Source organism: Macrotis lagotis, chromosome 1 (assembly GCF_037893015.1).
Source record: "Macrotis lagotis isolate mMagLag1 chromosome 1, bilby.v1.9.chrom.fasta, whole genome shotgun sequence".
NCBI lineage: Eukaryota > Metazoa > Chordata > Mammalia > Peramelemorphia > Peramelidae > Macrotis > Macrotis lagotis.
In genome coordinates this window covers 461,892,966-461,904,043 of record NC_133658.1, presented here as the reverse complement: position 1 = coordinate 461,904,043, position 11,078 = coordinate 461,892,966, and the positions used below count along the sequence as shown (strand labels likewise).

The window sequence follows — 11,078 nt, the reverse complement described above, 5'->3', positions numbered from 1 at the left end:
AGAGCATTTCAGTATCCAATACTAAGTCATAACTGAATTGATCTTATGGTAACCTTTTAATTCATCACTAAAAATGACCTTTGTGGGCACATTTACCAGAGAGAATTCTGAAATTTCTGAGTCTCTGAAAATGTAATCCCAGGGTCTTTGGCATCAAACAGCCAATTCTGTGGGTACTTTTTCATTACTAGCAGATTTTCTTTTGTGGATGTTAGCCTAGATCCCTTGATCAGTCACTTCTGTATTCCTAGATAAAAAAAAAACTGGTGACACCACCATGACACCAGACTCCTAGGAGGAATATACAGATATGACCTTCCAACATCAACCAAAACTAACAATGAAAACAAGAAGCACTCCCATAAGAGTGGGAGGAAACCTTACCTGCTTCCACACATTATGAGGAAGTAGATTTTCTATCTCTTCATATTGAATTCATTCAAATCCACCTTCTGCAAATATAGAATTACAGGGAATAAAAGCAAGGTTCTTTATCAGTCTCTACTACTCTGCTCCTCCAAACTCCATGCTTTAGTTCACTACCCTCAACTGGGTGGCATGCACAATGGGTAACAAGAGCTTGCCAGATTTGGAACCACTAAAATTCAGTTCAAATCCCACTTTAGAAATTCACTAATGTGACCCTGAATAAGTTACTTAATTTCTCAGACCCAGTTTACTCATATATAAAATGGGAAATAATAAAACTTACCTCAAAAGGTTGTTATAAGGATCAAATGAGATATTTGTAAAACACTTTGCAAAAACTGAAAGTTCTATATAAATGTAATTATTATTACTATATCATTCCTTATTTGCATCAGTAAGACTAACATATAAAACCATTGCATATATAAACTAGCTGTCAAAGAGATCAAACTTTGGACTATATATAAGCTAAAATGAGGTTAACGAAGTTTGAATAACGTTGGAAAATCAAGGTTGTTTCATTTGATTCATACTAGAACTAAGACCTTGCCCTCCTTAGTTATCCAACTATTGTAGATATTGTGCTATTGTAAAATGATATCTCTGGGTGATTCTATAGCTAGGTTGCCTATGTGAGATCATGTAAAACAAAGCTCTCCTCCCTTAAGCCTTGCTTCTTTGACTGACCATTAGTATGACCATATTATATATAGTGTGACCCTATATAGGGTTTTGAATTCAAGAATCCTGTCTTATCTTAGTATTCCCAAGAGAGAGAAAAAAAACTCTCTGAGGCAGAATGGAAATGGATTCTCATTTGTCAATATTTGTCTGTATCTATCTGTGGGTGATAGGAAAATGTCAGAAGACTGATCAGAGCTGATCAGGTTGCTAAAAAGAATAGCCACTGGTGAGAACTAGGTGGCTGTCACAGAATTGGCATTGCCACTGGGAAATGGGTGGAACAGGACTTCCAGAATTCTGAGTCATAGTCATCGGAAAGGAAATCAGTCATAATTGGTAACACAGAGAAACACTGATAAGAAATATCTGGGGCAAGAAGCAGTATGGCATGGCAGGAAATATTTATGTCAAAAGGTAGATAACATGCTTTATCTCTCTGATCCTCTAGAATCTCATGAGTAAAATGAGGATACATGGAACACTTAAGCCTTGGCTTAATGGTAAGCATAGAACTAAACTTAAAAAATAAAAAAAATCTAAATCTAAAAAGTTTGGCTATATTTGGATTCCTAGACATACATGAGCAATAATGGGATGACTTTGCCAAAGAGTATGAAGAGTGTAATGATTTTTCACCCATAATTCCAAATTGATTTCCAAAGAGATTGAAGTAAACAATAGTTCCTCCAACCCTATGCATTAGCATGTTTATCTTCTCACAATCACTCCAACTTAGATTATTTCTTTATATTATCTTCTTCACCAACTTGTTTATTATTAGGTAAAATCTCAGGGTGTTTAACTTGTATTTATCTTATTATTGATGATTTGGAGCATTTTCAAATGGCTATTAAGAGTTTGCTATTCTTTTGTAAGCAGTTCATGTCCTCTAGCCACTTAATTATTGGTACATGGTTCTTATTCTTATATATTTGTGACAAAATTCCATGTACCATAGAGATTAGGATTTTATCAGAAATATGTGAAGTAAAAATTATTTCTTCCTACTCATTTTTTTATTCTAGCAGCATTTATTTTGTTTTTGTGAATGACAAGTCATTCCTTTAACAATATGTTCTTGAATTTTGCCAGGAATTGAATTTGAGCCCATTAGATTCTAGTTTTAAATTATACCTTTCTTCCTTTTTTTTCCTTAAACATTTCTGGAACATTTGCTTATAACACCTCTCTCAGTCTACATGTTTTAAATGTAGAATGCTTAAGTGATTTTTATTATCATCAATTACATCTTAATAATCATGTCTGAGGGGATGGCTAGGTGGCGCAGTGGATAGAGTACTGGCCCTGGAGTCAGGAGTACCTGAGTTCAAATCCAGCCTCAGACATTTAATAATTACCTAGCTGTGTGGCCTTGGGCAGGCCACTTAACCCCATTTGCCTTGCAAAAATCCTAAAAAAAAATAATCAGACAGATCATTAGGACCTAGGAACTTGAACTTAACAGAGAGGGCTATGTGACCACTTACTATCTTATCACTTATCTTGAATTTTTAACTCTGCATTAAATATTTTTATTCTATTCTTCCTAATCTGAAGGTTGCTCTCCTTGGTTGAAAAACCAGAAGTCAAGTAAGCATAGTAGTTCTGCCTTCTTTCTTTCACCCATTATCATTAATATACCTATATCAAGCCTCATTCTTTCTTTGGTCTCTCCCTAGCCCTAAAAATTGCTCTCAAACTTCTGTACTGTTACCCTTAATATCCATAACCAGCTCATTCTAAGCTTTAGGATCCCTGATACAGTTTTTAAAAGACAGGGTAATTTTTTTTATATTTAGTTACCCTGCTCATGCCATACAACTTCTGTACCTGTCATTTTAAAATTCAGGTTAGTTGAAGGGTTCTTTATTCACCTGCATTTGTTTCCCTTAAACATTTCACCTTTTACTTCATTATTGAAATTTTATGTGTTTGAATAAGAGGAATTTCATTCCTTAGACCATCCCATTTTTCTTGGACTGTATCTCCCTACAAAATTTTATACCATGGCATCCCACTTAGTCTTTTTTCTGAATTCTTTGATATTCTCATTCTGAAAAATCATGGATGCATATCCAATTATGCCTAATTCTTTTCATTTATCTATCACCAAGTCTAAAGTGGAATGACTCCTTCCTTCCAGGATCCCATCATTTTAATTTAGTAACCAGTTCTTCCTCAATTGACCAAATTATGTTTCTTCCTTCACCTTTTGAAGAATGAAATTATCATTAAGGCAAATGAAAAATTTATTAGATGCTCTGCTTTTAACAAAGAGAGAGCCTGAGCATGTGTCTGATAGCTGAAGTTTCTATGACTACTCTATTATGACTCTATACTGGGTTTGGAGGAATAGTATTTCATTATAATCATATACCACAATTTGTTCAGCCATTCCTCATTTGATGGGCATCCCCTAAATTTCCAGTTCCTTGCTGCCAGAAAAAAAAAAGCTGCTCCTTATACAGATAGGTTCTTTTCCTTCCTGTTTTTCATCTCTTCTGGAATACAAAACTGATAATGGCATTACTTGGTCTAAGGACAGGCATAGTTTTATAGCCCTTTGGGCTTAGTTTGAAATTGCTCTACAGAATTGTTGAATCATTTCACAACTCTTCCAACAGCACATTAATGTCTCATTTTTCCTAAAACCCCTCAATTTGTCATTTTCTCTTTCTGTCCTATTAACCAATTCAATAGGAATAAGGTGGCATCTCAGAATTGTTCTCCAATTGTTTCTCCAGTCAATAGTTAAGACTTTTTTTTAATATGGATATAGAGAGCACTGATAACCTTTTCTGAAAACTGTTCATATCTTTTGATCATTATCAATTGGGGAATGGATCTCATTTTTTATAAATTTGACTCAATTCTCCATGTTTGAGAAAGGAGATCTTTATCAGGGAAATTTTGTTTCAATATTTTTCTCTACAGTTACTATTGCTAACTATATTTCCCTCCATTCTATTCCTCCATTTATTTTATTCTCTCTCCTTCCACCCTGTCCTCTTCAAAGTGTTTTTGCAGCTGACATATCTTCCCACAATCTTCCCTCCTTTCTGTCACCTCCCCTGCCCTTTCTCCCATCCCCTTCCCCTCCTACTTTCCTCTAAAATAAGATAGATTTCTAGAACCTATCGAGTATATATCATTCCCTTTCTGACTCAATTTCAAGAATAAGGCTCACTTACTCCCCTCTCATTTCTCCCCTTCACTGTACTACAAAAATCTTTATTATCTCTTTTATGTAAAATAACTTACCCCATGCTACCTCTCCCTTTCCCTTTTTCTTAGTACATTCCTCCCTCACCCCTTAATTTCATCTTTTTAATATATTATCACTTCATATTCAACTCCCACCTGTGCCTTCTCTATAAACACTCCTTCTAACTGCCCTAATAAACGAGTTCCTGAGTTGTCAGAATCATCTTCCCATGTAGTAATATAAGCAGTTAATACCATTAAGTTCCTTATGATTTGTCTTTCCTGTTTGTCTTTTTATGCTTCACTTGAGTCTCATATTTGAAGATCAAAGTTTCTGTTCTGCTCTGGTTTTTTCATCAGGAAAGTGTGAAAGTCTCCTGTTTCATTTAATGTCTACCTTTTCCCCCTAAAAGAGTATGCTCAGTTTTGCTAGTCAGTTGATTCTTGGTTGTAATTCAAGCTGTTTTGCCTTCCAGAATATCATATTCCAAACCCTATGATCCCTTAATGTAGAAGTTGCTCAGTTTTGTATAATACTAACCATGGCTCCACAATAATTGAATTGTTTCTTTCTGGCTGCTTGCTATATTTTCTCCTTAACCTGGGAGCTCTGAAATTTGGCTATAACATTGAGTTTTCATTTTGAGATCTCTTTCAGGAGATGATGGGTGGATTCTTTCAATTTCTATTTTACCCTCTGCTTCTAGAATATCTTGACAGTTTTCTGGTAATGGTAATTTCTTTAATCATGGCTTAGTCCAATAATTTTTAAATTATCTCTTCTGGATCTGTTTTCCAGGTCAGTTGTTTTTCTAATGAAATATTTCACATTTTCTTCTCATTTTTTTCATTATTTCAGTTTTGTTTGATTGTTTCTTTATTTCTCACAAAGTCATTACCTTCCCTTTGCTCCATTCTGTATTTTAAGGAATTATATTTTTTTGCAAGGCAATGGGGTTAAGTGACTTGCCCAAGGCCACACGGCTAGGTAATTATTAAGTGTCTGAGGCCAGATCTGAACTCAGATACTCCTGACTCCAAGGCCAGTACTCTAATCCACTGCACCACCTAGCCACCCCCAGGAATTATTTTCTTCAGTGAATTTTTATATCTCCTTTTCCATTCGACCTAGTCTGGTTTTTAGTTTTCTTCATTTTTATATCTCTTTCATTAAGCTGATGACTTGTTTTCATGATTTTCCCACTTCACTCTTATTTCTCTTCCCAATTTGTCCTCTACCTCCTATGGTCTGAGACCAACTCATATTTTTCTTAGAGGCTTTGGATGTAGAAGCTTTGACTGTTATCTTCTTTTGCATGTGTATTTTGATCTTTCTATTGACCATAGTAACTGTCCATGATAAGATTTTTTTCTTCTGTTGTTTCTTCATTTCCCCAGCCTATAATTTGATTTTAATTCTTTGTTAAAGTGGGGCATTGCTTTCCAGAGTAGAGGGTGCATTGTCCCAAGCTTTGGAGGTTTTTGGCAGCTGTTTTCAGAGTAACTTCTAGGGATCTTCAAGTTTTCAATTCTTCTAAGGCCTTATAATCTAAGAAAAGACTTATATCACTCTCCTGGCTTATTATCTGGTCTGTGGGTGAACACAAGCACTCCTTTCTGTCTTGGAACATGGAGGAGGATTCCTGCTCTGCTGTTCTCTATTGTGCTTCTGCTCCTGTTCCTGGAACTGGGACCCAAGACTGTGGCCCAGATATGAGTATGGGCAAAGCAACAGAGTCCTGTTGATAGTAGAGTCCCCTATAATCTCCTTCCAATCTCCTTACTGTCCCTGGGTTAAGAGTTTAAAAAGCATCTGCCTCCACTGACTCAGTGGCTCCTGAGGCCTGCTCCTGGTCCAGTGGGGCTGGGTGTGCACTGCTGGTGCCTGCACTGGACTAAGCTCCTCTCTCATATATCAGACTTTTCCAGCTGACCTTCTAAGCTGTCCTTGGAAATCTCTGGGCTGAGAAGTTTGGAAACATCACTGCTTCCACTGACCTAGTCCCTCCTCCCCTTCCCTACCCCATCTCTTCCTGGATTGCTGGGGTCAGTTCACTCTGGCACCACCAGTGGTACTCTGCAATCCTCTCTCACCTTGAGAAACAGACCTTTCCTGACAATTTTCCAAGATGTCTTGGGCTGGAACATTTTTTCACACTTTTGCAGATTCTAGAACTTGGTTAGAGTCATTATTTGAAGTATTTGAAGTAGTTTGGGGGAGAGCTCAAGAGTCCTTGCCTTTACATTGCAATCGTGGCTCCACCTATTTATAACCTACTTTTTGCATATGTATGCACACAACTCTTCTGGTTGACTCTCCACTTATAGATTAAAATTCCACCACATTAAATCTGAAAGTCTCTAGGTACATATATTTACCTGTACATATATTACCAGGTACATATATTACTCTGTTTTCAGATACTATATTGTCAATTAAAGTTTACATCTAATATTCCCCTTTATTTTCTAAAGATGCTGACTTCAGTGAGAAGATGATGCCCCAAAGTCTTCAATGTCTTAGCTACATAGTGTTGTAATATCTACTAATTTGACATTCAGACATTTAAAGGGCCTTAGAAATCAATCTATTCACCCCCTCATTTTACAAGTGAGAAAGCCAAGATTCAGTAACACAGGAAGTAAACATATCTGAGATTAAACCCTGGGAGTCAAAGCCAGATCCTGTGACCCCAAATCCAATCTGCTTTCCACTACATCATGCTGCAGTGATACACAGTAAGGCCAAAAGATGTAATAGGAAAGAGGAGCAAAGGTGCAGTGAAGGGAGGGGAAGAATGATGGACATACTTCAAAAGAACTACATGAATCAGATACTAATGCTTTTTACTTCCTACACCCAAGCCACTATCTTGTATAAGTCAACCAATTTAAGACCAAATCTTGAACTTCTTGATCTGACCAGGACACATGAAGCCAGTCTCACAGAGCAATCTGTTGCTTAGAGATGTATTAGGTTCTAAGGCAGCTATTCTGTAAGAATGCATGACTTAAGTGCCCCCTAGAAATCCCTGTACTCTGTAAAATGAAACATAGCCTTGAAGGTATTGTAGATCACTTAGGGAAAAGGAATTCATACAGAATGAAAAAGAATAGTCTATTTAATTTTCTTTATATCAATTACTCATTACGCAATTAACAGACCCTCAAGATTTTCAAAGATCATAGGCACAGATCTATTAAAGCAATAGATGACAATGGGGCATCCTATAAAATTCTGGATGTTATGTCATTATAGATTTTAAAAAGTCTAGATAATTTTTTAATATAAATTTTACTTATTCAGAATCTATAGTGTGCTAAGTAGTCATAAAATAAGCAAAGTTTGGCTATTATACCTACACACTAACCTCAAAACACATCCAACCTTGGAATCTCAGAAAACCCAACAAAAGAGTCTGCTATTGTTGAAAGGAAACTGTTTATCTATAGCTAGCAATTTTGGTGTCTCTAGTAAAATCACAAAGTGTGTCCTCATGTTGACTTTGCAATTCATGATATGAAAATAAATACTTTAAGAAGTAAGGAGTTGAGGGGACAGAGGGACTGTTACTATTCTCATGAAAAAGAAAGGGCCAAAATATATTTTAACTGATTTTTATTAATTTCTCAGATTTTCTATTTGATTTCTATGAACAATTTCTATTTTAACTGATTATTCTCACTGGGTACATGCTAAAACTTAGTGGATTTTTGATAAAGAAGAATTTATATTATCTTTAAATATTGTATTAAATTATTGTCTCTAAATATCAATACCATTTCAGAAAAAAAAACATGGAAAGACTTACATGAACTACATCAACAAATGAAATGGGATTTTTCTTCTATTCTTTAATCTGTTTGGGTACTCCACCCAAAGGTCTAGTAAGAATTCTTGGGGTTTACAAATCCCAAATCAGTCTGGTTCTTCTTGATTGGATGACCCATGGGCTCAGGTTAAGCCCACTTGGTCATTAAGTCCTGATTGCTTGACAATGAATTCCAACAGCAATTGTTCCTGTTTTGATCAGGAACTCTGAAGGTCTTCCCTTCCCAGGTTGATTTTTTTTTGACTATGCAAAAGAGGTTCCATGTTTCTTTTCTTTCTCCCCTGCAGTAATCATTGAGATACCCTGAAGGTCTTACCCTCCTAACAATTTTTTGGAAGTGGTAATTCTTGGCTTCTTTATCTTGTCACTCTCTCTTACCAAGGACATGAGGTCAGGGAAGGCAGAGGAGGCAAAAGCCTCTCCTAATATCACAAAAAATAAAAATTAATAATAATAAAATAAATATTAATAATTGTTCACTGATATGTATTATATACATAATTGTATCATTCCTGTCATTTTATAGACAGAAACAGCTGATATGCATATTTTAGCTTCAAACTTGCTGAAAGACATGAGGAAAGGAAGTAATGAACTGTGTCTCACATCTGATTGTGCAATCCTTCACACACTGAGTTGAACACATATAATAGTATATTTGTCACTATTTCTTTGTATGTCCCAATGTAATGTTTGCAGACCCTTCTATTATATATGCTCATTTTCCATAGACTAGATGATGTATTTCACATATATATATAAAGTATTTAGTGTTATTGATCTAGATTTTAATAGCCCGAAAAATTATTAGTTGAGGCAGTCTCTTACACATGTTATGAGTTGCAGGTAAGTTATACACACCATGCATTTTTTCATTACATTTCCAGTGACTTTAGTTTTGAGTCTTCCTAGATTATAGAGTTCCACAATTTGCTAACACATAGCCTCACCAAGAGAATGTTCTTAAGGCAAAGACTATTGTGACAGCAAGCACTGAATAAATTCCATAGTCTGAACATTCATCCACTTTATGGATAAAGAACATGATCAATATCTTGCATTGCTATGGATTTTACCAAGGAAACAGCAAGATGTTCCAGGGTTCAATTAATTCAATATATCTTCTGGGATTATGGGGCATGTGAGGCACCTCCCTATCAATAAAGATAATTTTTTTGGTCCATGTATAGAATATCATGTGTGAAGCCAGTGAATATTTTAGACAAGCAAATGCTTCTATACTTTATTTATTTTAATTGTTTTTATTTTACTTTTTACCCTTGAAGTCTATACTCAGCAAAGCCCTGAACAAGTTTGTCTATGTAAGTCACATTTATTAGAAACCCTTATCTAATTTTCATACATATATTTACTTTGAGGTGAGATCACAAAGCTAGATTTTATTCTACTCAAATTATTTTTAAATCTATAAAAACTAAACACCACAAGAGATTATATTCTCACAACTTCATGTTTTAAAGATTATAAAGTTGTGATCTATTGTAAAAAATCATCCATATAAGCTTGCCTCTTCCCTCATTAAATTTTCATCGAAAATACCTTTGATGTTTATAATAGAATAGACCATTCTCTCCAAGAGATGTCTTCCTGCTCATATATTGGGTGGAACCTTTTCCAATCTTTTGAAAACGTTCTTCTTTGAGATCTTGAACAATGCATGTTACATTAAAGTTATGTCATTACCTATTGCTATTAAAGATTCTTCAGTTGTTTTAGGTTCTTCCAATTCCTTATTAGTCATTTTTGTTCCATCTCCTACAATCTGAAAATCATTCTTCCTGACAAAGAAAACAGAAGCAAAAAAGAAAGTTAGGTAGCAAGTTCTTCATTCTTTTTGCCATTTTATCCTCATCTCATTTGTCCTAAGCAGTGTGTCTATCTCTTCTTTTATCTTCCACTTTGCCCCTAGCATAAATAAAAGAATTCATTTATGTTATCCTTGGCATTCATCATTAGCCTCAGTAATTTCTGGTATTCAACATTCTTAAATACTGATAACTCCAGGTAATGCAATATTAGTAAGAACATACTTGGAAAAATTACCTGTTCTCAGAGTTCCTGGAGCATCCAAAGCTCCTGACAAGAGCATCTAAGTATCATCTCATGAGAAATAGGAGAAAGAGAAGCTCCAACTTTTTTGACATCCCCATTCATGAGCACATCAAAAGCTAAGTAATGTGTCTCACCTGGCAAGACTGAGACTGGATCTAGAGTTACAGGATTTCCCCTTTGTGGATAACTAAACCTCAGTTTAATAATGATGGTGACCTGTGATTTTTGGAATATCCAAATGTCCTGGAACCATCCATCACATGGAATCGCTTAAGGGGAGAGGAGGGCAGTGTTTCTGCATTGAAAATGAAAAAGCTGAAAAGAGAATGTACTCAAGCCCTAGCCTGGTGGGTCAGTAGACAAGGATCTGAGGAGACAGTACAGAGCCAAGGTGTAATGAAATAATGCTTACTTAGTAGTCCTCCTTAATGTTCTGCTGAGGTTTAAGTATGAGAACCTGAGGAGAGGTAACAATTGTTTTAAGTTTAGCTACTGAATCTTTTTTGAGTTGTTCTGCCAATTCCCTCCTGTTTAGTCTTTCTTTTGAATATTTTATTCAAATTATATATAACCTGAGTACCCTTCTACTCCTCACCCTGCCCAATGAGGAAACCCTGACATGTCAAATTCTAAGCCTTAAATAATTTTTTCTGGGGCTATAGAATAAGGGACGTAGCAAACGAAAGAGGATGAAAAATAGGAATCTGCTTCCTTTCAAGAGAGGCCAGGATTCCTCAGTCAAAACCAATAATCATTTATTAAGTATCTAATATGTTCCAGGAACTGGACCAAGTAATAAGGAATGCAAAGAAAGGCAAAAATATAGCTCCTAACTTCAAGGAACTTACATTCTAA

General features: G+C 35.5%; 1 long non-coding RNA gene across 1 annotated transcript; it reads right to left on the bottom strand.

Annotated features, from left to right (window-relative positions):
- Positions 1-382: 382 nt before the first annotated feature.
- Positions 383-9,946, bottom strand: LOC141519486 (uncharacterized). The gene is made up of 3 exons (XR_012477352.1): positions 9,855-9,946; positions 8,467-8,572; positions 383-452 (listed from the first exon to the last, which is right to left on the bottom strand). It is a non-coding gene; the product is annotated as an uncharacterized LOC141519486 (long non-coding RNA).
- Between the last annotated feature and the right edge of the window lie 1,132 nt (positions 9,947-11,078).